The sequence below is a fragment of the Ictalurus furcatus genome, chromosome 17, assembly GCF_023375685.1.
Source record: "Ictalurus furcatus strain D&B chromosome 17, Billie_1.0, whole genome shotgun sequence".
Lineage (NCBI taxonomy): Eukaryota > Metazoa > Chordata > Actinopteri > Siluriformes > Ictaluridae > Ictalurus > Ictalurus furcatus.
Window position 1 is genome coordinate 25,883,654 of NC_071271.1, and position 24,405 is coordinate 25,908,058.

Consider the following 24,405-nt stretch of genomic DNA (forward strand, 5'->3'; position numbering starts at 1 on the left):
AAATTCAGCCATTACCTTGTCTTGTGGACTATATGTAAACATCTGCTATGTGAAACAGTTTATTCAGGACAGAACTAAATAAACAACATGGGATTTTTATGATCTGTCTTATTTTGTTAACAGTATTAAGATTTAGCGGATTCTGCAAGGGGTATGCAAACTTTTGGGCACAACTGTATATATATGTATATATATATATATATATATATATATATATATATATATATGAGTACAGGTACGGGGAGCTGATGTGTTTACATAATAATACAGAATAAAGTTCAAGTTTATTTATTTATGTAACTGAAGAAGCAGAAAATAATAGCAGATAAAAATAAAATAGTAATTAAAGTAATAAATGAATAAAGTAAATGAATAAATATGTTAATATAATGCAATAAAAAATTATAGAAATATATAAAAAAATTTTTTAAATGTATATAATCATAAAATAAGCATATAGTGTTTTTGAGATAAAATACATTACATTTATTTATTTGGAAGCTTTTATCCAGGTGAGACAGAATTCCGGATCAGGCACAGAGCTGAGCCATTCAAGGCTGAAGATCTTTCTAGAAGGTTCAGTAGTGGGATTCGAACTCATAACCTTCTGAACACAAAAAGAAACGAAGGATTAAGCAAAGATACAAGGGGAAAACCGGCTAGAGGGTGGATAGAATGATCCGCATCATCATTGTAAGTGGGGTTAGCATGCTAATCAGCGGAGAAACGCTAGCATACCTGGTTGGCTAATATAGTCAGCTTTAACGTGGCTAAACAATTTCCAGAGCTCGAGGCCGTTATCCCTGAGCAGCGCTGCTGTAACTTCCCTAAATCATGTGAGAACATTTCAGTGAGCGCTTCAAATCCAGCTTAGCGTTCTCCAGCTCACAGTGATGTTCGGCATGTTCCGTCACCTTTTAATGCTTACAACAACATAACATTCTCTGGGAGCTGTTTTTATGTCCCTCTGGGGAACGTTCTCGTAGTGATAAGGAAAATATCATAAAAATGTACACTGCAGAAAACAAAACAAAACAGGGCCATGTGTGGGGAAAAAACATTCTGGGAATGTTCTGAGATCCAGACTTCATGCGGTTTTATGAAAGAAGGGAAATGAAACGTGAGAACATGGTGAGAATTTCTGGATGGATCTTAAAATGTTAAAGAAAATGAGATTTATTGGTTTGTTTTTATACTTTAATGTTAATCCCTCCATCCATCCTTCTACATCTTCTTACTCTTTTTCTCTCTCATCAATTATAAATCATATTTTACCTGCTCAGCCCTCTACATTTACCTCATCCATCCATCCATCCATGTTCTGCCTGCTCACTGTCCTTCATCCATCCTTCTCTACCTTCTCATCAACCTTCCACAGATCATCCTTTACCTGTTTATTCATCCCTTTCTACCTCATCCATTCATGTATCCATCCATCCATGTTCTACCTGCTCAGTGTCCTTCATCCATCCTTCCACAGATCATCTTTTACTTGCTTATCCATCCATTTTTACCTCATCCATCTATCCATCCATCCATCCATCTATATTCTCCCTGCTCACTGTCGTTCATCTGTACTTCACTACATTCTCATCAACCTTCCACAGATCATCATTTACCTGTTTATCCATCCATTTCTACCTCATCCATTCATGTATCCATCCATCCATGTTCCATCCATGTTCTCCCTGCTCACTGTCCTTCATCCATCCTTCTCTACATTCTCAGCATCCATCCACAGACCACTGTTCATGTGCTCGTCCAATCTTATACTTCATATACTTCATATTCTTCTACTTCATCCATCTGTCTATTCTCCAGTCCATACATCCAAACATCTCTCTCTCTCTCCATCAGTTACCTGCTCATTATACCTCCATCCATCTGAGTATCCATCCATCCATCCATTCATATTCTATATGCTCAGTCTGATCTAATCTCTCCATCTTTCTCCAGATTAACACCTCATCTTTGACTCTCTCTTCCATCTTCAAAACTCATTTAACTGTTAAACTCAGAGTTAGTTAGAGAAGATAGAAGGTTTGATTGACAAATTGATTAGGCTGATAATTACAGGGTTAATTCAACACAGTTAAAGAGACAGTTACAGGAAAACTGCTACTAAATTCTATTATTGTGAAATTGATTGACAGCAGCTTTAACAGGGTGACCTGCACTACAAAAAAATAACAACTAAATAAAATATGCAGTTGTAAATTTAGAAAGTTAACAATAACTAAATAAATAAATAAATGCTAATCTTCAGGCTGGATTACTCACGGCGCATTGAGACATGAGCGGAAAATGTGTGCGGGCCCTTTAAGAAAAATGCGGACGGCGGGATTGTGGGAAATAGGGGAGACGCGTTTGGGGGAAAAACGTTAAACCGGATCGGTGTATGTTTAAAAAATTACAAGCGTGTGTAGTGTTTAGTACGTGTACTAATGAGTAATTATGGCTTCGATACATAAGGATAAATGTGTGATGTACACGTAATCAAATTGGTTGTGTTTTTGATCCCCCCCTCAGTTCGCTGAGAATGAAGAGTCCCAATGCAGCAAGGCTTCAATAAGCCAGTTTGTTGCTGCCCAAAGCCAAGGCTCTGAAGTCGGTTAATAGGGAACATCCAGCATCCTCGGGTCTGTGCTCATCTGTTTTTCGCACTTAAGGTGAGTTTATGAATTTGTGTAATGTTTTAGTTTGATGACGAGTTCATTCAGGCAGCGAGGTGTTTGTTTTTAGTAGAGGAAACCAGTGGCGTGTGTCTGCTTCAATGCATCCATCCTCCTCTATTGTTCATCTGCTCTCATCCATAATTCCATGGAAATGGATCAGGATGTGGAAGAGGTGGATTTCCTCACACTCTGACCTCTGATTGGACATCTGAGGGTGTACTAACATATGCATGGTTCATAGCAGGTCTTGATCCAGGTCATGCATGGGTTCTGGGTTCCATGTGTGCTGGACTGGGAGCTGTTGCACCCTTAAAGGAGGATCAATAACTGCTGCTGCTGTCATGGTGCATTTTAACCCAAAACCTCCACATGCTGGATGATGGGGTTTATTTTAGCCCCTGTAGGTATGCGGTGATGTTTGGAGTTGAATGTTTGCACCACCAGGTCCATCGTATATCAGCACATCATCGATACCTATCTGTCTATAATAATGTAATGCATTATAATGTGGTTCCATCAAGGTTCCTTTCAAGGTTCCTCACCTTTTTTCTAAACGTTTAACATCTTACTCAGGTTTCAGCTTACTGAAAGAAAAATGGGTCGCGCACTCGACGGAGGGTGCACACGAGGTGAAGGAAACATGCCGTCACACGAAACTAAGAGGTGAAGGAACCAAGCTGTTCCCAAGCACAAAGCCTCATGAGAAAACACCTTCCTGCACCTTCTGACTCTCGACAGCAGCTCGGTGCCTGACACGGAGCTCCACGCTTCTGGCCTTAGAGTTACATCAGAGTATTAGGATTAAAATGGCTATATGGATGGATGGGGGGGGCGGGGGCAAAAACACACAAGGTCTGAAATCATGGCTGTAATCAGAACACGTCCTGTGTGGCCTTGTTCTTCTGCTGCCCTGGGGTGTGTGTGGGGGGGGGAGGTGTGTGTGGGGGGGAAGGTGTGTGAGAAACATGACTCGTATTTCTGTCAGTTAGAGCAACTAGTGTCAGGACGAGAAGTTCATCTCGGCTTCTTTTAGCATGGAGAATCTAAAGAGAACTAGCTTTTATAGGGGAGACAATATATTGTTGTGATGCCTTATTATTATTATTATCATTATTATTATTAATAATAATAATGACGATAATAATAATAATAATAATAATAATAATAATAATAATACTGAAATGCAGCAAGTTTATAGAATAAAAGGTGCCAATTATGGGCGTTTCCCATGCTCACTGTCATTTCTTGCCTTTTGTTGACGTGTGGGAATCGTTAAAGCTGCAGTTTATAAAATTTAAAGTGTTTCTAGATACATAACAATCATATAACTTTAAAATAATACATCAGAACATATTTGTTTTATTGCAGGGCTGTTGATCTGGCTAGGTTTTTTTTCATTCAGGTTTCTGTTTGCATTTTTTCTGGCCCTGAAATAAGCTCCGCCCCAGTTTCAGCTCTTTAAAGAGCAACTCAAGGAGGCAGTGATGTTGGGTTGGTTGATGTCCGTTTTAATTGCAACTCATTTTATCGTCATAATTCCACTCTCCTAGCCAGCAGAGGGCTCTAAATATTACAGACTGCTGTTTTAATTTCCACATTTTTAACTAGCGCTTAAAGCTGTGTGTTTAGAAGGTGAATTGTTCAAATAGATCAACAGAACTGGGATATGCTTTCTGAACGGACATGCTGATTGAGGTTTCGACTAATATAAATATATTTCTTTTCCATTTAAGCGCCGTCTTGGTTTGTTTACCGCTGTTAGTATGTGAGATCACTAGAAATAGACCGGCGTCTTTAAACTACACCACGGCGCCGTTGTGATTCGGTCGGAAGGTGTTGATTAGTGTTCTAGAACAGCAGCCCTGACGGTATCGCGGCTCTAAATCACAGGTTTATGTTAACGCGCTCGTTCTATATTAATGCGTTGCCGTTTCTATAGTAACGGCTCGTTCGCAGGAGCGTGTGTAACTACGAATGGATAAAACGTACAACATGCCGTTTGTTAATACAGTAAAATAAAACACTCGGGGACGTGCTGTTCTAGGAACGTAATCCATTTCGGGGTGCTAATTTTTTAACACCATCCTGTTAACTCTTAACTCTACATAGACCGCCTTAAAAATGTTACTTAAAGTGCGTCAGAGTACACATACACGTGTTAAACATGACGGAGAGTATGTAAAGCACATGACATAGCACGTACAGATGTGAGAACATGAAGCCATATAACTGACTTTTGGCACATGGCTGCTGTAACACCGATCTCTCTCTCTCTCTCTCTCTCTCTCTCTCTGTGTGTGTGTGTGTGTGTGTGTGTGTGTGTGTGTGTGTTTCTTTTGTGGAGTGCGATTACAGTCGGAATGCCATGATGACTTAAGCAGAAGCGTCATGCGGAAACGAGCAGTGTTCAGAGGTAATGGATGAAAATGCAGACAGACAGATTCCCTCTGTAAAAAAAGAAAAGAAAAGGAACGCCTGAGTCTCCATTTTGGGCATCAGAAACACACACACACGCACAGAGCGGTTTGTGAGGCGTCGAACTAAATGAAGATTGTATCGATTTGCATTTCTTCATTTAGCAGACGCTTTTATCCGCTGTGATTTACAAGCTGAAGGCTGAGTCTAATCCAGGGACGTGGGGGTGCGTTTAGTTTTGCTCATTGTTTATGACACATGAGGGATGTTTTGACCGCAGAAGTGAAACCGCAGTCGTGGCTGTCTTTGTGGTTGCGTCCGATTCTGGACCGTAGCAAAGTTTTCAGTCGGCTTTATGAATATAGATGACTAAAATGCAAATGAGATGTTTGTTTGTTTGTTTGTTTGTTTGTTTGTTTCACTGAGAATGCTCTGACTATTTAAATGTCATTTCTTGCAAGTTTTGCTTTAGGAACAGTTTTTTTTAAAAAAGATGTCTGACGTTGACATTTTAGGAAATATTTCAGATGGTGTCTGTGTTTTTGTTTTTGTTTATCTTTCCTGAGCGATCCGAGAGACAAACAAAAACATGACACGGACAATCTACAGTCTTAAAAATGTAGAACTCTTACGGGTTCTTCAGTCTCTCTGGAGGACGTTTTGTGATGGATAAGAACCCTTAAGGAACGTTTATTTTTCTAAGGCCGAGTTCCTCTTCCTTCGGGTTCTTCAGGCGTTCCTCTGGAGGTGCCGGTGTCCTTCCTGACCGAAAGGTTCAGCAGAACGTTTCTGTGTAAGATAAGAACCTTTTTAATAAACGGCTTTTATTAAGACTGAATTCCTCCATGTTTGTGTTTCTGAGATGGAGACGTATCTGTAACGCAGTCCTGCCAAGCTTCAGGCGTTTGGCGTAGGAGATCTGGCGTAAGTAATGTATCGTCTGATCCTCTCCGTATGACTTGGACTTCCCCGCAGAAAGACGTGGCGTAGCGTCATTGCTTTCTGTCTCGGAAAACCAAGAATGTTTTTATTTCACTTTCACGAGCTCAAAACAATCAATCTGTGTAGGTTCCACTTAGCTAACGTTAAGCACACGATAAGGCCAAAAGTATGTGCACCCCTGACCATCACATAGAGATGTCCTTGTTGAACATCTCCTTCCAGCTTAATTCCTTCTTTCCTGTTATAATGCGCTCCACTCTTCTGGGAAGGCTTTCCACTAGATTTGGGGGTGTGGCTGAGGGGATTTTGGGGCATGGCTGAGGGGATTTTGGGGCATGGCTGTGGGGATTTGGGGACGTGGCTGTGGGGATTTGTGGTGGTCATTCAGCTACGAGAGCGTTAGTGAGGTTGAGGTCAGGCGCTGATGTTGATGTGAGGAGACTCCAGTTCCACTTCATCCCAAAGGTGTTCAGTGGGGTTGAGGTCAGGGATCTGTTCGACACTCGAGTTCTTCTACCTTCTTTCAACCTTCACACACCGTGTCTTCATGGAGCTCGCTTTGTACACAGGAGCATCGTCATTCTGTGTTTGGCACGGTTGGCAAGTCTGATCTGATCTAGCACAGACCTCTGTAGAAGTGTACGATACGCTTGCTTTGATCGTACAACTCGACTGGTGGTGAAGGCATTATAGTCTGTGTGTGTGTGTGTGTGTGTGTGTGTGTGTGTGTGTGTGTGTGTGTGTTCTCTCGGGTTGTTTTAGACCCATCTGCTTTATTCCTCACATCAATGGGGGATGCAGCTGCAAAGCCCGACCCCCAGCAGACCTCGGTAATGTACCCGTGTGTGTGTGTGTGTGTGTGTTTGTGTTTGTGTGCTTTTGGGCCACCTGCCCATCCCAGAGTGCCCTTTTTCATGCATGGTGTGTAAGAAATAACAACAGGAAAGTGTTTTTTTTCATAATCCCAATTGAAGGTGTGTCTTGCTAATCAGGAATATGACACATTGCAATATGCATCACTCTCAATATTCCTGTCATGAAAACAATTGAAACGTAAAGTACGTGCCCGTGTGGTCAGCATTTTTCGCCGGTGGCATCTGAGCAGATATTCCGGACGTTCCAGGATTCTCTCGCGTCCTCCTGTCCTCCTGTGTATCAGGTGAGTGAGCAGAACCCATCTTTTTGGCTTTTAGACACGACTCGTACACACACTAATCCCAACGCGACGGTCTCACCCCTGTGTATGAGTACACGGATACACTCCTGTTAGACGTCACGTTAAACAGATATTCCTGTCTCGTCCGAGTCAGACCAGGACTGCCGTCAGTCACAGGAGAGAGAGAGAGAGGGAAAGGCAGAACGTAGTCGTTTTTAAAAAATAAAAATAAATAAAATATTACAGTAATTCAGTTGTAAACCATTTTTTTTCATACCACAGCGCTATAGAATTCTGGATTGTCATTGGTGGTCAGGTGTTGAATCACTGTCTACAGTTCTACAGCGGCTCCGTAGCACAGGTTTATATTAACGCATTACAGTTTCTATAGCAACGGCTCGTTCATAGCGATTTGTCAAGTTGATATATGATCAAATCTTTGATATTGTGCACGTTAAACGGAAGGAGTCTCCAGTGTCGGCGCTTTGGAAGATTTAGAGGTAAAGCTGTAACTTTAATCTTCAGGACAGACGAGTTTACGCTTCGTGGCGGGTTTTTTTTTTTTTTTTTTTTTTTTTTTTTTTTTAAGTCATCGAGAGAAAGGGAAGATTAAAGGCTGGTGACGGAACTTTAATGTTTATATCTCCTGTGACGTCAGTGAGAACTGGAACTAACTTGTTTCTGAACACTGAAAGGAAATGTTTGTTTAAACTGATAAAAGTGTAACACGATGTTTTCGTTTATAAACGGTCATCGTTCGTAAATAGAAGAAGCACGAGAGGAATAAACCACTTGAGGACGTGCTGTTAAGGGAAAATAATCAACGTAGGAGTGTTGACGGTAGCGCCGCTTGATCGCACCACCCTGAACAGGATGACTTTCCTATAAAGGCGCTTGCCACTGTGTTTATACCTCACCTACGTACCTAGAGGAACGGCTCTGAACTGTGTGATGATGCAATTCATCCCAACGTTGCCAGCGTTTTAGCCGCAGTCCTCTCGTCTGCTCCAGAGTTCTCGGATTAAAATTCCGACTCCGTATATTCCTCGAACTGGAGATAAAAACGCATGTTCGGATGCAGAAACTGTTCGAGTTTTAGACGTGTACTAGCACTAGCACTGATTTTAAAGTGCACCTGTTATGGTTTTGAAACGTGACTAATTTTGTTGTAAACATCTCCTACAATACATTTACACGCATCCGAGATCAAAATACACTTTAACGTGCTCATCATTTAAACTGCAGCGTTAACTTTTTTCCCCCAGTGTCACAAACGAATGGTTCAATGATCCGTTCTAAACGATTCGTTCTAAACTCCTCCTTTCAGAGAGCATACTCTGCTCTGATTGGTCAGCTGTCCCGGTCTGTTGTGATTGGTCTACCACTGACAGTGTGTTTCAGAAAGGAAACTCCCACTACCGTAACGAGTTTCGGCTCCGTCTGTCAGCCAGCAGCCGATGAAGACCAGAGGCGGGGTTTTTCGTTATAAACCTACGTAGGTAAAGTCTGGAATCACTAATGAGTCGATTCAGCTGTTCAGAACCGGTTCCTTTTTTTGGGAGTCGATAACTCCGTTTGTCCTGCACTTTGATTTTTTTAAACTTTGCAGACGTTTTACATTCACAAACCGCTCTATGACACACTACATGAAAGGGAATATCTGAAAAACCATAATAGGTGCACTTTAATTCAAACACACTGCTGAAAAAATGACACGCTGGATATTAACGACGCACTATATCGATAAAAATATCAATATTTTTGTCAGAAGACAAATTCGACAGGTTTTTTGATTTTCCAGTACGAGTGACTGAATATTCTTAAGTATTAAAAGTTCATTGCTGTTTGAACGGACGCACTTGCGTTATTCTGCTATTATATCGTAATTATATCGGTGGCATAAAAGGGTCTTAAAATGACAATAATATGGTTTATCTTGACGAGTCTATTAGATACAGTTTTCCAACATTCCCACGCTGGACTGGAATCCAGTTGCTGAGTTACCCGACATTTCCTCGTCGCGGTATTGGGTCGTACGTCGCCGATCGGACCTCCTGATTCTGCCATGAGGACAGAAAGACTCGCTGACCCATCCGCAGGCACGAGGAGGCAGAGTAGGTCTTGATTACCAGATCCTGCTGGCATGCTTGTTGGAAGAATCCGGATCCAGCACCAGGTTCAGAAGAAGGAGGATTAAAGCCCGTGGACACTGCTGAGAGTGCGAACCGCTCGACAGATGGCACCGACCGCCGTGCCCTACAGGAGCCTGGATCGAGTGCCAAGCCTCGTTCCTCTTCCACAATCAGGCACGATGTCCACCTTCCTCTGATTTATGTATGATCACATGTGGCCTCCAGTTCTTCTGCTGCTGCTTCTACTTTAATTTCTCCAGTTAATGAAGTTTTTCCTGGTTTGATCTTTGACTCTGATAAAAGCCCAGTTCTTATTGTACATCACATCCATCTGAATCAATCGCTTCTCTTATCATCGGATTGTGTGGTTCTGCTCGTACCGTGTTATTACCTTGTGTAAGGTTGTGCTTGTTGCACTGTCTATCCCTCGAGGCTCTGTTTCATCCAGCTGTAAACATGAAGATGTATGGGATGATGATGATGATAAAAGCTTATTAAAATCGATCCTGCAGATTATACTTGTATTTGCTGGCTTCTTTTTATTTTTATTAAGACCCTGATAGTCTGTTATTTTTTTTTAAAAAAGACTGCTTTAGTTGTGTTCATGGTTCTGCAGGTCTGCTGCTTTCCCTTCAGCCGACACACTCTCGCTTCTCTTCATGAAGCTCTTCACATTTCTCTGCAGTGCTATTTATAGTCCGGTCCAAAAGCCTGAGTTTACTACTGAGAACTGTTTTTAGCTCTGAACTAGGTGATGTGTTTATATATTTTTATTTATTTATTTATTTAGACAGGTTTGTTGCTTCTAGGTGTGGCCTGTTCAGCTTTTTATTTTTAAGTTCTAATAAGAAATCGTAGAATGGGTGTGATGTTTTCCCCGTGGCCCCGCCTCTCGCCCTCCCCGTGGCCCCGCCTCTCACCCTCCTCGTGGCCCCGCCTCTCGTTCCTTTGTTGCTTGTTGCTGTGACCCCCAGTTGCCCTGCTCCAGTGTCACACTGTTACACCCGTCTGCCTTGTTGCTCTGCTGTCCTGTGGCTTGTCGTGTTGTTGCCATGTCAACTGTTTGCTTGTCTTGTTGTGTCGCTTGTCTCATTGTTGCTCTGTCTCACTGTCCCTGCCTTATTCTGTCATTTGTGTCTGTGTCAGTCTGTATGTACGTTATTACGTACATTATTTCATTGTTGTCTTGTCTCTCTATCGCACGTCGCTTGTCTTCGTCACCCTGGTGCTTTTTGTTGCCATGACAGCCTACCCGTGTCACATCGTTAGCCGTGTCTCCCATGTTATTCTGTCTTCCTGTTCCATGTCCCCTTGTGTCTTCGTTGCCCTGTTGCTGTGTAGAATAGAACAGGAAACGTCCCCATGTCATGGCCTGGCAAAGGAAATAAATGGCCCCCTGTCGCTTTTGGGTTATAGTTTCTGAACACTTACAAGATTTTACTAAAAGCAAAAAAAAAAACCCTTCATTCATTGTTTGTGCCCTCTTGTCCAATTCAGGGGTATGTTGAATCTGGAACCTGTCCTAGAAAGACTGGATGCAAAGCAGGGATGCATGGATTTGCCCATGAAGAAGAAGAAGAAGAATACATTGAGAAGATTTTTCTTTCTATTAGTTAATATTAGTTCTTTCTATTAGTGGAGAGCCGAACTGTAAGCTGGGTTTAAATGAGTGTGAGGGTTGGTGAAGTAAACACTGAACTGCTGATCTGTGCGTGATCGGTCTGATGGGAGGATTAGAGTGACCCAAATCCTCCAAACCAGCCAAGGGGTAAGGTGGAAGGGGGTATATTTATAATTATAAGTGTGTTTTTCTTTCTTTTGGCCATTGAGACATTTTTCTGTCCCGGTCCGGACTGGTTAACAGTGTTAATGTGGGTTAAACCAAACCCTCATGGTATTATTCAGTAATCTGGACCGCTACGTCATGTCTGTGTCTCTGACCTTTTACTCGACTTTTATTGATACGGAATCAGGATGATGAAGAATAGGGTCTGTTCTGGTCACGTTAATGTGTTTAGGTTGTTTTGGGTGATGCATGTCTAACCTGAGATTAAAATAACGTGTGCTTTTTCACTTGTATTAGTCACGAATCTCTGTATTTTGATTCAGCTCTAAAAACATCCTCCTTGTTCTCTGTAAATCCATATTCTCGAGCGCTGGTCTGACTCACTCTTGTCAGAATCGTGATTAATTGCCACGTTAACAGTCATTACACAGCTTTCTGAGTAAACCACATTTTGTCTTTGTGCTATATTTGAATCTCATAAATACCCGAAGTGTTGCAGTATGTATACAGATGCTGCTCATGTTTGAATTATTGTTTTTGTTTTGGAGAATGCAGAGGTGCACAAACTTCTGAAGCCTGTATGTCATCAGATTGCGGATCGCGGAAGGTACGTCTTTGAGTCTGCATATACAACCTGTGTGTATGTGTATATGTACGTCATTCCCAGTGAAGTAGGCGTGCCCATGTGCCTGTCAGTCCTAGAGTCGGAGGCATGTCCTTGGTCAGTCTGTCTCACTGATGGAGGCAGGTTTCTGTGCCTGTCAGATCTAGTGCTGTAGGCGTGGCCTGGGACAGTAATTCTCACCGAATGAGGCGTGATCTTGAGCAGTCTTTCCCATGAAGTGGGCGTGTCCTTGGGCAGTGTTTCCAGTGAAGGCAGGTGTGTCTTTGGGCAGTCTTTCCCATGGAGTAGGTGTGTGCTTAGGCAGTGTTTCCAGTGAAGGTAGGTGTGTCCTTGGGCAGTCTTTCCAGTGAAGGTAGGCGTGTCCTTCTGCAGTCTTTTTCCAGTGAAGGTAGGTGTGTCTTTGGTGCCTATTATCTTCAGCCCCACCCTTTAAACACAGCACTTTTTATAGATGAATTTAAATAAACACTGATGTTGATTTGGCGCACATTGAAACAACTGTAAATATCATTTTAAATCTAGACAGTACTATACTGCTTTGTGTCCAAGGCTGTTTTTCTCATTTATCCTCTTTGGAGAATGAAAATATATATTTTTTTTGGTGGTTGTTTAGATTAAGATTCTTCACAGTTTTCTCCACAGCTCACTGACTCGTGCTTGCGGAGGTTAAGGATGACTCATGATTTACTCGCTTCTGGGCTCCGTTTCATCTCGCTCTACTTTTATTTCCTCTCCGAGCACCACCTTTCCTGGTTTTAATGCTTTGGGGGGGATAGCGTTTTGCGTGACCTTCACCTCGGCGTCCTCTCCTGTCATCGCTCTATAATCGTTCTCTTCACCCTGAAGGTCGTCATAAAGCTTGAGATTATGAGTTTAGCCCGACTTCAACTGAACTTTGGGCCGCGAGAGCGCTGCTGATTCGCTAATCCTGCAGGAACCTGGTGTCCATGCTGCTCTGACTGGATTATATATACACACACACACACACACACACACACACTACTCACTCTCAGACCTTCACACATGTCCCAGCTTCCAGCTCTCATTATACTTGTGCCACTTTCCCTCTGAGCTACTGTTAACTTCTTTCCTCCAAACTTTTTTCTTTCTCCGCTCCTTCCTTCCAGTTCCTGTTCGTCTCATACGATGGCGTTTTGATGAAGTTTAAAAGATAGCTAGCATTTGTTTTACGGCATGGCTAATTCCAGTCAGGTTCCAATACGTGGGCTTGAAAAATGTGATAATTTCTGTTAAGCTACCAGCACAGTGCTCTCCGAAACCCAAATGTCTTCAGTCTACAGCAAAATCGAATGAATCATCCTTGCTGTTCCAATAGTTTTGGAGGGGAGTGTATGACTTCAGTGGACCAGACGAATTGTTTGTATGATGTTGCTCCAGCACTGTAAGCCGCTCCTGACGCACTGATTTAGCAAAGTCGCTCTGACTGGATTAGCCTAACGGAAGGTGAACCGCCGTCCCCCTGTGTTTGGTCTTTTATCTGCGAGACGCTCTCGGGTGCAGAGCCGCGAAGGTTTTTGCGAAGGTGAACGTGCCGTGAAATATGTCGAGCCATGTGTACTGTGATTGTGTGCTTCCTCATACGCCAGCTCTTTAAGTTCGCCATCGCCGTCCTGACCACACGGCAAGCTTCAACACGTGAGTCTGGTTTGTTTTTGTTTTTTTTCCTCCCCCTCATCGATCGAAGAACGATTCTGCTCCTTTATTAGATCAGATGCAGGACATTTTATTATTTACACTAGCAGGATTAGCTAACATTATCGCTAACTAGCTTAGTAGTGAGAGACGAGGTTTACAGATAAACTACCGTCAAGAAATCAGAAATTTAAGATTGGACTAAAAACAGAGATGATGTGTGTTGTGGATTGGACTGAGAAGCTCGGGATCAGATCTGTAAATCCTCACGTCTCGTTACGAGGTGCTGCTTCACTGGATTCCAAAATCCCCAAAAGTTTTTACTTTTACTCTTTTACCCTTTTAATAATGCACAGAGAAACGTTCATTATAAACCCCTCAACTTATCATTTTAAACTGGTCTTAACTGGTTTTTACTTCATTCTTTCTTTCTTTCTTTCTTTCTTTCTTTCTTTTCAGCTTTTCTTTTTCAGCTCCTTTTTATTTTTCCTCTCAACTCCTTTCTTTCTCTTTTCAACTTCTTTCTTTCTTTCTTTTCTTACTTTTTTCTTTCATTACTTTGCTGGTTTTTATTTTCTGTCTATTTCTCTCTCTATCTATCTGTCTATCTATCTATCTATCTATCTGTCCATCTAGATCATGTATTTAACGCTTGGCCATAGACTTGATTATTTATTTTCTTTTATTTGAGATCTCTCCTTCACTTACCTACACTTTGTGTTATTTCTCATTTTGTAATGTTATGTTTTGCATCAGGTTTGATTCATTAGTGTGTGATGCGTGTTGGATTGAGCGGTCTCTCTGAAACTGACACATAGAAGAATAAAGGAATGATGGTACGGATGCGAGAGCTGAAGTGGAGAAGGTGGGAGTGTTTGTGTATAAATGTTGGAGTGAAGTTCTCCATGTGCAGGTTGGATCGAGTTCATCTGTATCTTCATGCTCGGAGATACAGGCCTGAGTAGGTCCCTGCTTCTGTACGTGTGAGCGTGTGCATGCGTATAAACAGGATGATGTAGGCCGGGTTTAATCCTCCTGGAGAACGTTATGAAACATGCCTCGCTGTGAGCTGGAGCTTCTGCTGCGCTGCGGATTTTTCCAGCGTTGGTGTCTCTGATGAATCGCAGCCTGCGGTCAGAATCTCTCTCTAAAGAAGGTGCATGTTTTGGGCTTATGGAGGGATTAAACGCTCTGACTCGCCCCAGACTTCCCGTTTTTCACTCTCTCGCAAACACACACACACACATCCAGGCACGTCCAACTTTAGTAAATGTCTCTAGTAGATTTCGGTGTGCTCGCTAGTGTGATGCAGGAAATATTAGAAGGATGTTTTGAAATGTTTTGGAATGGTGGTGAACTTGAGAGGACGCTCCTCAATGCACAGATTTGGTTTGACGTATAAACCGTTAGTATAAGGATTGAGGATGTGGGAAAATAATGTTTGTTGTATGTTTACTAAACCCTACAAAATTGTTATAACTTTTAAGAACACTTAGACATTAATGCGAGGATGCTGCGGGGCTAAGGCCAGGGGTCAGGGTTACACGCTTTAGGGTGGGGAAATGGTAAAGTATAGAAGACTTGAGTGTGCTTCCAAGTTGAGAAGACTTTAAAGGTTCCACTAGAGGAACAACCAATGTTTCTATCTAGAAGCCTAAATTCCTTAGTGCAGGGGTGGCAGATCTGATGGTTGAGGCTTTGGGGGTTGATGTTATGGGGGCTTATGGTCTTGGGGGTTGAGGTTCAGTTGTGTTGTATTGTTGGGATTGAGGTTGTGGGGGTTGTGAGGATGTGTGGGGGTTGAGGTTGTGGGTGTTGTGTGGATGTGGGGTTTGAGGTTGTCGGTGTTGTGAGGGTGTGGGGGTTGTGTGGATGTGGGGTTTGAGGTTGTCGGTGTTGTGAGGGTGTGGGGGTTGTGCGGATGTGGGGGTTGAGGTTGGCGGTGTTGTGGGGGTTGTGCAGATGTGGGCGGATGTGGGGGTTGTGCGGATGTGGGGGTTGAGGTTGTGGGGGTTGTGATGGGTGGGGGTTGTGAGTTTGTGAGGGTTGAGGGTGTGTGGGTTGTGAGGATGTGGGGGTTGTGCGGATGTGGGGGTTGAGGTTGTGGGGGTTGTGCGGATGTGGGGGTTGAGGTTGTGGGGGTTGTGCAGATGTGGGGGTTGTGATGCTTGCAGGTGTGGGGGTTGTGAGTTTGTGAGGGTTGTGCGGATGTGGATGTGGGAGTTGTGGATGTGGGGGTTGAGGTTGTGGGGGTTGTGCAGATGTGGGGGTTGTGATGGTTGTGGATGTGGGGTTGTGATGCTTGCAGGTGTGAGGGTTGTGCGGATGTGGGGGTTGTGGATGTGGGGGTTGAGGTTGTGGCGGCTGTGGGGGTTGAGGTTGTGGCGGTTGTGCGGATGTGGGGGTTCTGATGGTTGAGGGTGTGGGGGTTGAGGTTGTGGGGGTTGTGATGGTTGTGGATGTGGGGGTTGTGATGGTTGTGGATGTGGGGATTGTGGGGGTTGTGAGGGTTGAGGGTGTGGGGGTTGTGAGTTTGTGAGGGTTGAGGGTGTGGGGGTTGTGCGGATATGGGGGTTGAGGTTGTGGGTGTTGTGGGGTTGTGATGGTTGAGGGTGTGGATGTGGGGATTGTGAGGGTGTGGGGGTTGTGCGGATGTGGGGGTTGAGGTTGTGGGTGTTGTGGGGCTTGTGATGGTTGTGGATGTGGGGGTTGTGATGGTTGAGGGTGTGGGGGTTGTGTGGATGTGGGGATTGTGAGGGTGTGGGGGTTCTGAGTTTGTGAGGGTTGAGGGTGTGGGGGTTGTGCGGATGTGGGGATTGTGAGGGTGTGGGGGTTCTGAGTTTGTGAGGGTTGAGGGTGTGGGGGTTGTGCGGATGTGGGTGTTGTGAGGGTGTGGGGGTTGTGAGTTTGTGAGGGTTGAGGGTGTGGGGGTTGTGAGGGTGTGGGGGTTGTGAGGGTGTGGGGGTTGTGATGGTTGAGGGTGTGGGGATTGTGAGGGTTGAGGGTGTGAGGGTGTGGGGGTTGTGCGGTTGTGAGGGTGTGGGGGTTCTGAGTTTGTGAGGGTTGAGGGTGTGGGGGTTGTGTGGATGTGGGCATTGTGAGGGTGTGGGGGTTGTGAGTTTGTGAGGGTTGAGGGTGTGGGGGTTGTGAGGGTGTGGGGGTTGTGCGGATGTGGGGGTTGTGATGGTTGAGGGTGTGGGGATTGTGAGGGTGTGGGGGTTGTGAGGGTGTGGGGGTTGTGCGGATGTGGGGGTTGTGAGGGGTGAGGGTTGAGGGTGTGGGGGTTGAAGTTAGGTTGTGTTGGCCTAGGTCAAGCTTAATTGTCATTTATCTAAGCCAAATGTAACTATATCCATGTCTTAATGATAATCTCAGATGAAGACGATGATAATCTACAAATACACATGACCTGTGTGTGTGTGTGTGTGTGTGTGTGTGTGTGTGTGTGTGTGTGGTGATGTGTGTGTAGTCATGAGTGTGTGGTGGATGAAGTGTTTTGTCGTATAGTGTACTTAAAAGAATTCGTGTACGAAAATTTAACATGGCCGATATTCTGCAACTCCCTCTGCGGACTGACGAGAGAGAGAGAGAGAGAAGACAGAGCGAGAGAAAGGAGACAGAGCGAGAGAAAGGAGACAGAGCGAGTGTGTGTGTTTTGGTCGCAAGCCCAGTGTGTGTGAGTTGACTCCAGCACTCAGTTGATAACACGGCTGGCTGGCTGTAATTCTGCGTTCCGTCCACCGCCCTGTGTGTGTGTGTGTGTGTGTGAGCGTGCACGCACGCACCCGACGCCCCAGTAAAGGTCAGTACACAGCGGGGCTGCAGCACTTGTGTGAAGTGGCGTGTGTGATGGTTGTTATTACCGTCAGTGATTCATCCCGGATGAGTAAAGGACGCGCAGCGAGCAGATGACGTGTGTTTAGATTTGATCAGGTGAAACGATACATCATTAAGACCTTCCACATCCATGAGGAAACCTGTAATCGTTACTTAATAAGCTTTAGAACTTACATTTAAATACGATCACATGTGTTCCATGTTACGAGAAGACACTCTTGTGTTAATTTACCTCTGACTGTTCCAAAGCACTGACACTGGAGACTCCTTCCATCAACGTTACATAAACACATTTCTCCTTTTACAGAAAACTATAAAATACCACATCAAGAACACGTCCCTGTGGAGGAGCTGTTACTATAGAAACCATAACGTATTCGAGCGAGCGCGTTAATATAAACCTGCGCTAGCGTCCGAGCTGCTGTTAGAAAAAATGGAGCAGCACCTGACGACCAATCAGAATCCGGAGTTTAATATCAGTGTGGTGCAACCAGCAGTGTCCTAACGTTTACCACACTCCTAATACGGAGTAACAGAATCGCAGCAGGAGGTGTAGTCCATATGGTGTGGATGTTGTGTCTGATGCTTTCTCCTTTCTTTGTGTGTGTGTGTGTGTGTGTGTGTGTGTGTGTGTGTGTGTGTGTGTGTGTGTGTGTCAGTGATTTGCCTCAGAAGCCTGTCACAATGCCCTGATTTTAGAGGTGTGTGTATTGAGATGGAGAAGCGAGACTACAACGCTTTATTTATTTATTTGTTTGTTTGTTTGTACAGCGGGTTGTGTTAATGAAACACTTTCGGGATCGAGATAAGTCACTGCTGCTGTTTGACCCCAAAATCCTCCAGACATCGCAGGCACCTGCATTCGGCGGACCGGGTTTACAACCAACCGTGCTTTTAAATCCGCTTACACGTCTCGCACGGCGCTGCTGAGTTCTGGATCGTGATTGGTCAGGAGGTGTTGATTTCAGTAGCGCAGGTTTATACAGTATTCACGCGCTCGTGCTGTTACATTATCGTTTCTATAGTAACGGCTCGTTCACAGGGACGTGCCTGGCTAATAATAAGGGGATTTGTAGAAAGTGCTGATACAGCGAGGATTTCTTCAGGAGATGTTTATGTAGCGTGTATGGAAGGAGTCTCCAGCGTTCAAGGTGAAGATGTAGGTTTAGGTTTAACGCTGCTTTATGTCGCTCTTTAATATGGATGTTACTTCAACACGTACCACCTACATGAACATCGCTGCAGACCGAGTACACACCTTCATGTTAACGGTGTTCCTTAACGCAGGATGATGCGCCATGATGCACCGCAAACACTGCTCGGAACGGCTTGAGGAACATGAAAGAGTTTAAGGTATCGACTCATTCTGTGAATTCCCCACAGCTCAATCCGATCCAGCGTCTGTGGGAAGTTCTGGACAAACAAGTCTGATCCAGATGTGAGGTGGAGGCCCCACTTAGCAACTTACAGGACTTAAAGGATCTGCTGCTGTCTTGGTCACAGATCCCACAGATCCCACAGCACACCTTCAGAGGTCTTGTGGAGTCCACGCCTCGACGACTCCGAGCTGTTTTAGAGGCACAAGGAGAGGACCTACACAATATTAGGCAGGTGGTTTTAATGCAATAGCTGATGCAGTGTACATATATCGGGAGTTTAATAATAAACCTGCATTAATTTGATAAAGATTATTCATTAACTTGGGTCACGTGAAGAGGATGATTTATTAAAACAGCCTCCTCATCAAAATGCTCCCAGAACATCTATATCATTCATTTTATTATTCGTTATTTACATTTTTTTTTTTTTTATCCTTGCCATATTTGTGAAAGGAAGCTGCCAACACTTACTGTCCTTACAGTCAAAAGTCTTCATTTCACCAGGAACATGTGTGAGATTTAAAGGAGAATATATGTGGATTTCCTTTAATTTATACACAAGTTGAAATACACAAGTCATTTATTGTGAAAGTGCAACCAAAAGACATAAAGATTCTTTCAGGCCGCTCTGAACTGCATTTTGGAATAATGTTTTATGAAAAGTAATAATATATATAATGTTATATTATGTATGTATACAACACTTTGGTCAGCGGTTTTCATCAGAAACAGACGTTACATGTGAACACTGCGAAACTTTCTTTAGCTACCAAGCCACATTAGATACTAACGCAAGTTCAGTCACGGTATCTCAATTTAACGTCAACTAACTAGCTTATCTAGGAATAGAGGAACAGAATCCAAGCTGCTTGAAGTCCAGTGTGAAGTTTCCACAGTCAGTGATGATTTGGGTTGCCATGTCATCTGCTGGTGTTGGTCCAGTGTGTTTTCTCAAGTCGAGAGTCCATGCAGCGTCTACCAGGAGATTTTAGATACTTCATGCTTCCATCTGCTGACGAGCTTTATGGAGATGCTGATTTTCCTTTTCCAGCAGGACTCTGCACCTGCCCACAGTGCCAAAACTTCTAGTAACTGGTTTGTGACCATGGTGTTACTGTGCTTGATCGTCCAGCCGACTCGCCTGACCCGAACCCCATAGAGAATCTACGAGAGACACCAGACCCGACAATACAGACGAGCTGAAGACCGCTATCAAAGCAACCTGGGCTTCCAGAACACCTCAGCAGTGCCACAGGCTGATCGCCTCCATGCCACGCCGCACTGATGCAGTCATTCCTGCGAAAGGATTAAAACCCCGACCGAGTATCAGCGCATAAATTAGCATACTTTTCAGAAGGTCGACATTTCTGTATTATAAATTCTTTATTCTGATATTTTGAGATGCTGGATTTTTTATTTCTGTGAGCTGTAATCATCGAGATTAAAACAAAAACAGGCTCGAAATATTTCACTTTATTTAATGAATCTAGAATATTTAATTTTTTGAGACGTACCTGTATGTAAGTTAGCTAGGTTAGCGATAATAGGCTGTATTAGTTCTATTTTTTTTCGATCCCTAAAAAAAAAGTTTATACTTTCATTTATTCTTTGTTGAGGCTTACTTTATACTTGCTTTACCAATCACACAGGCGTTCGTTAAAACACTGATTGTTGATTGGCCGCTTGATCCTGGTGCCGGTTCACCTCTTTACGATTTCGGTTTCATCAGTCGGCGTGTATAACGTGCTCTATAACAGAAAAGTGATAGTTTTAGTGGAACTGTGTCTGAATCACACGCATCTGCATGTCTGATATTTTCAGGTCACGTTCTGTTTTTCTCCAGAGTTACGTCGCTGTGGAGTTACACTTCATTTATTTCTGCAGTTTATAAACCACTGATCCAGTGTTTCAGTTTACACAAAAGTATTCATTAAAAAAGAGAGAGAGAGTAGTGTTTATAGTATTTCTCTCATCTTACTACTTTTTTTATTTGTAATGTACATGTCCAATACATGTACTTGTGGAAGGTATGAGCGCAGGAGCTCATGGCCTTGGTGTGTGTGTGTGTGTGTGTGTGTGTGTGTGTGTGTGTGTGTGTGTGTGTGTGTGTGTGTGTGTGTCACATGAAGATGAACACTTCAGAAAGCATGATGCAGCAGTCAGCACTACTGCAGTCCTTATTCAGCAAAATTCCCTCTCTGTCCACCCCATATGTCTGTGTGTCTCACTCTCACTCTCTCTCTCTCTCACACACACACACACACACACACACACACACACACACACACACACACACACACACACACACACACACAGGACCGGGAGTGAGTGCATATCAGCTGACGCTAGACAATGTGCAACACAGGGAGTGTGTGTGTGTGTGTGTGTGTGTGATGAAGTGATGCCTTTACTAACAGAATTACAGAGATTCATTAAAGGAGTGGAGACAGTGTTTACGTTGGAAGGAACACTCTGTGTGTGTGTGTGTGTGTGTGTGTGTGTGTGTGTGTGTGTGTGTGTGCGTGTGTTGGAAGGAGCACTGTGTGTGTGTGTGTGTGTGTGTGTGTGTGTGTGTTGGAAGGAGCACTGTGTGTCTCCTGATGGATGTCTTGCTTCTCGATACACTGAGGACGCTCGGTCTCCTGCGCCAAACGACCTTAGAGTTTAGTACAGTTTCAAGTAAACTGTATGAGGTTAAATCATCTCCCCGTCAGCTCCTCCATATCTCCTCCATATCTCCCCGTCAGCTCCTCCATATCTCCCCGTCAGCTCCTCCATATCTCCCCGTCAGCTCCTCCATATCTCCTCCGTATCTCCCCGTCAGCTCCTCCATATCTCCATATCTCCATATCTCCCTGTCAGCTCCTCCATATCTCCCCGTCAGCTCCTCCATATCTCCTCCGTATCTCCCCGTCAGCTTCTCCATATCTCCCCGTCAGCTCCTCCATATCTCCTCTGTATCTCCCCGTCAGCTCCTCCATATCTCCCCGTCAGCTCCTCCATATCTCCTCCGTATCTCCCCGTCAGCTCCTCCGTATCTCCCCGTCAGCTCCTCCGTATCTCCCCGTCAGCTCCTCCGTATCTCCCCGTCAGCTCCTCCATATCTCCTCCTTATCTCCCCATCAGCTCCTCCATATCTCCTCCATATCTCCCCATCAGCTTCTCCATATCTCCTCCATGTCTCCCCGTCAGCTTCTCCATATCTCCTCCATGTCTCCCGGTCAGCTTCTCCTCAGCTTCTCCATATCTCCTCCATGTCTCCCCGTCAGCTTCTCCATATCTCCCTGTCAGCTTCTCCATATCGCCTCCATATCTCCCCATCAGCTTCTCCATATCTCCTCCATGTCTCCCTGTCAGCTTCTCCATATCTCCTCCATGTCTCCCTGTCAGCTTCTCCTCAGCTTCTCCATATCTCCTCCATGTCTCCCTGTCAGCTTCTCCTCAGCTTCTCCATATCTCCTCCATGTCTCCCCGTCAGCTTCTCCATATCTCCCTGTCAGCTTCTCCATATCGCCTCCATATCTCCCTGTCAGCTCCTCCATATCTCCTCTATATCTCCTCGTCAGCTCCTCCATAGCTCCTCCATATCTCCTCCATATCTCCCCGTCAGGTCCTCATCAACTCCTCCATACTGTAGCCCCTCATCAGCTCATTATGAGCTCCATCCAAAATGACTTTACACACCAAATTACTTACCTTTTTACTTCCCTTCTCCATTCTGACTACACTCAGAGTCCTTTATCAGGGGAGGAAAAGAAAAGATTAACATAGAGAGGTTTTTTTTTTTTTTTTTTTTTTTTTTTTTTTTTTTTTTTTTTTTTTTTAAATAAATGAGCTGTTACTATAGAAACGATAACTTATTAGGATGAGTGCATTAATATAAACCTGTGATTTACACACGGCGTTATTAACGTGCGAGACAAGCGGGGGACAGCGTTACGGCGCCGCGAGCGATCTGCGAGACGAGGGATTGTTTAGGAACAATATCGCCAGAGAGGCCGCTGGGATTTCACTCCGAAATAAATGAAGCTGTGAGTCTGAGCGAAGGATCTCCTGAATACAAAACTCTCTCTCTGCAGCTGGCCATTAAACCTGTTCAGAACAAGGGGGGGAACTAAATCCCTGTTACTTTTAGAAAGTAAAGGATCTACAGTCAAACAAATGTGTATACTTTAAAGGATAAAACTCCTTGTAGATTGCTTGATAAACTAAAGAGTCTACAACAGAACAAGCATACACGTCTGGCGCATAACGCAGAGCCGCCGTCTACATTCAGATTTAAACCTGATACTGCGTTCACTCCAGCGATACGCCAGGTCACTCGCTTGTGGGCAGTGAGAGAGAGTTGCATCCAAACTGTAGCCTACAGCACTCAGTTTACTACACTATACACTAGAGTATACACTACAACATACACTACAGCACACTACACACTACAGTATATACTGCAGCACACACTACAGCACACACTACAGCATACACTACACACTACAGTATACACTACACACTACAGTATACACTACAGCATACACTACAGCATACACTACACACTACAGTATACACTACAGCATACACTACACACTACAGTATACACTACAGCATACACTACACACTACAGCATACACTACACACTACAGCATACACTACAGTATACACTACAGCATACTACACACTACAGTATACACTACAGCACACAATACAGCATACACTACACACTACAGTATACACTACAGCATACACTACACACTACAGCATACACTACAGTATACACTACAGCATACACTACACACTACAGTATACACTACAGCATACACTACACACTACAGCATACACTACACACTACAGCATACACTACAGTATACACTACAGCATACTACACACTACAGTATACACTACAGCACACAATACAGCATACACTACACACTACAGTATACACTACAGCATACACTACACACTACAGCATACACTACAGTATACACTACAGCATACACTACACACTACAGTATACACTACAGCATACACTACACACTACAGCATACACTACACACTACAGCATACACTACAGTATACACTACAGCATACTACACACTACAGTATACACTACAGCACACAATACAGCATACACTACACACTACAGTATACACTACAGCATACACTACACACTACAGCATACACTACAGTATACACTACAGCATACACTACACACTACAGTATACACTACAGCATACACTACACACTACAGTATACACTACAGCATACACTACACACTACAGCATACACTACACACTACAGCATACACTACAGTATACACTACAGCATACTACACACTACAGTATATACTGCAGCATACACTACACACTACAGTATACAGTATACACTACAGCATACACTACAGCATACACTACACACTACAGCATACACTACAGCATACACTACAGCATACACTACAGCATACTACACACTACAGTGTATACTGCAGCATACACTACACACTACAGCATACACAACAGTATACACTACAGTATACACTACAGCATACACTACAGTATACACTACAGCACACACTACACACTACAGCATACACTACACACTACAGCACACACTACAGTATACACTACAGCATACACTACACTATACATTACACTACACTATACACTACAGTATATACCACATACTACACTACAGTATACACTACACTACAGTATATGCTACAGTATACACTACACACTAGTCTACAGTACACAATACAGTATACGCTACAGTATACACTACACACTACAGCATACACTGCAGTATACACTACAG

The 24,405-nt window shown here is 43.7% G+C and overlaps 1 protein-coding gene across 4 annotated transcripts in view; it reads left to right on the forward strand.

Moving 5' to 3' along the window:
- The first annotated feature begins 2,172 nt into the window (after window positions 1–2,172).
- Window positions 2,173–24,405, forward strand: part of fam110b (family with sequence similarity 110 member B) — a 35,670-nt gene continuing 13,437 nt past the window's right edge. For 2 of the 4 annotated variants that reach the window (XR_008388247.1, XM_053646821.1), the window contains exon 1: window positions 2,173–2,669. The gene's annotated coding sequence lies outside the window, so the exon portion shown is untranslated. Of the gene's footprint in view, window positions 2,670–3,864; window positions 5,089–7,768; window positions 11,089–11,654; window positions 12,120–24,405 lie in introns of those variants that run through there. The other 2 variants (XM_053646822.1, XM_053646823.1) reach the window with 2 other exon arrangements.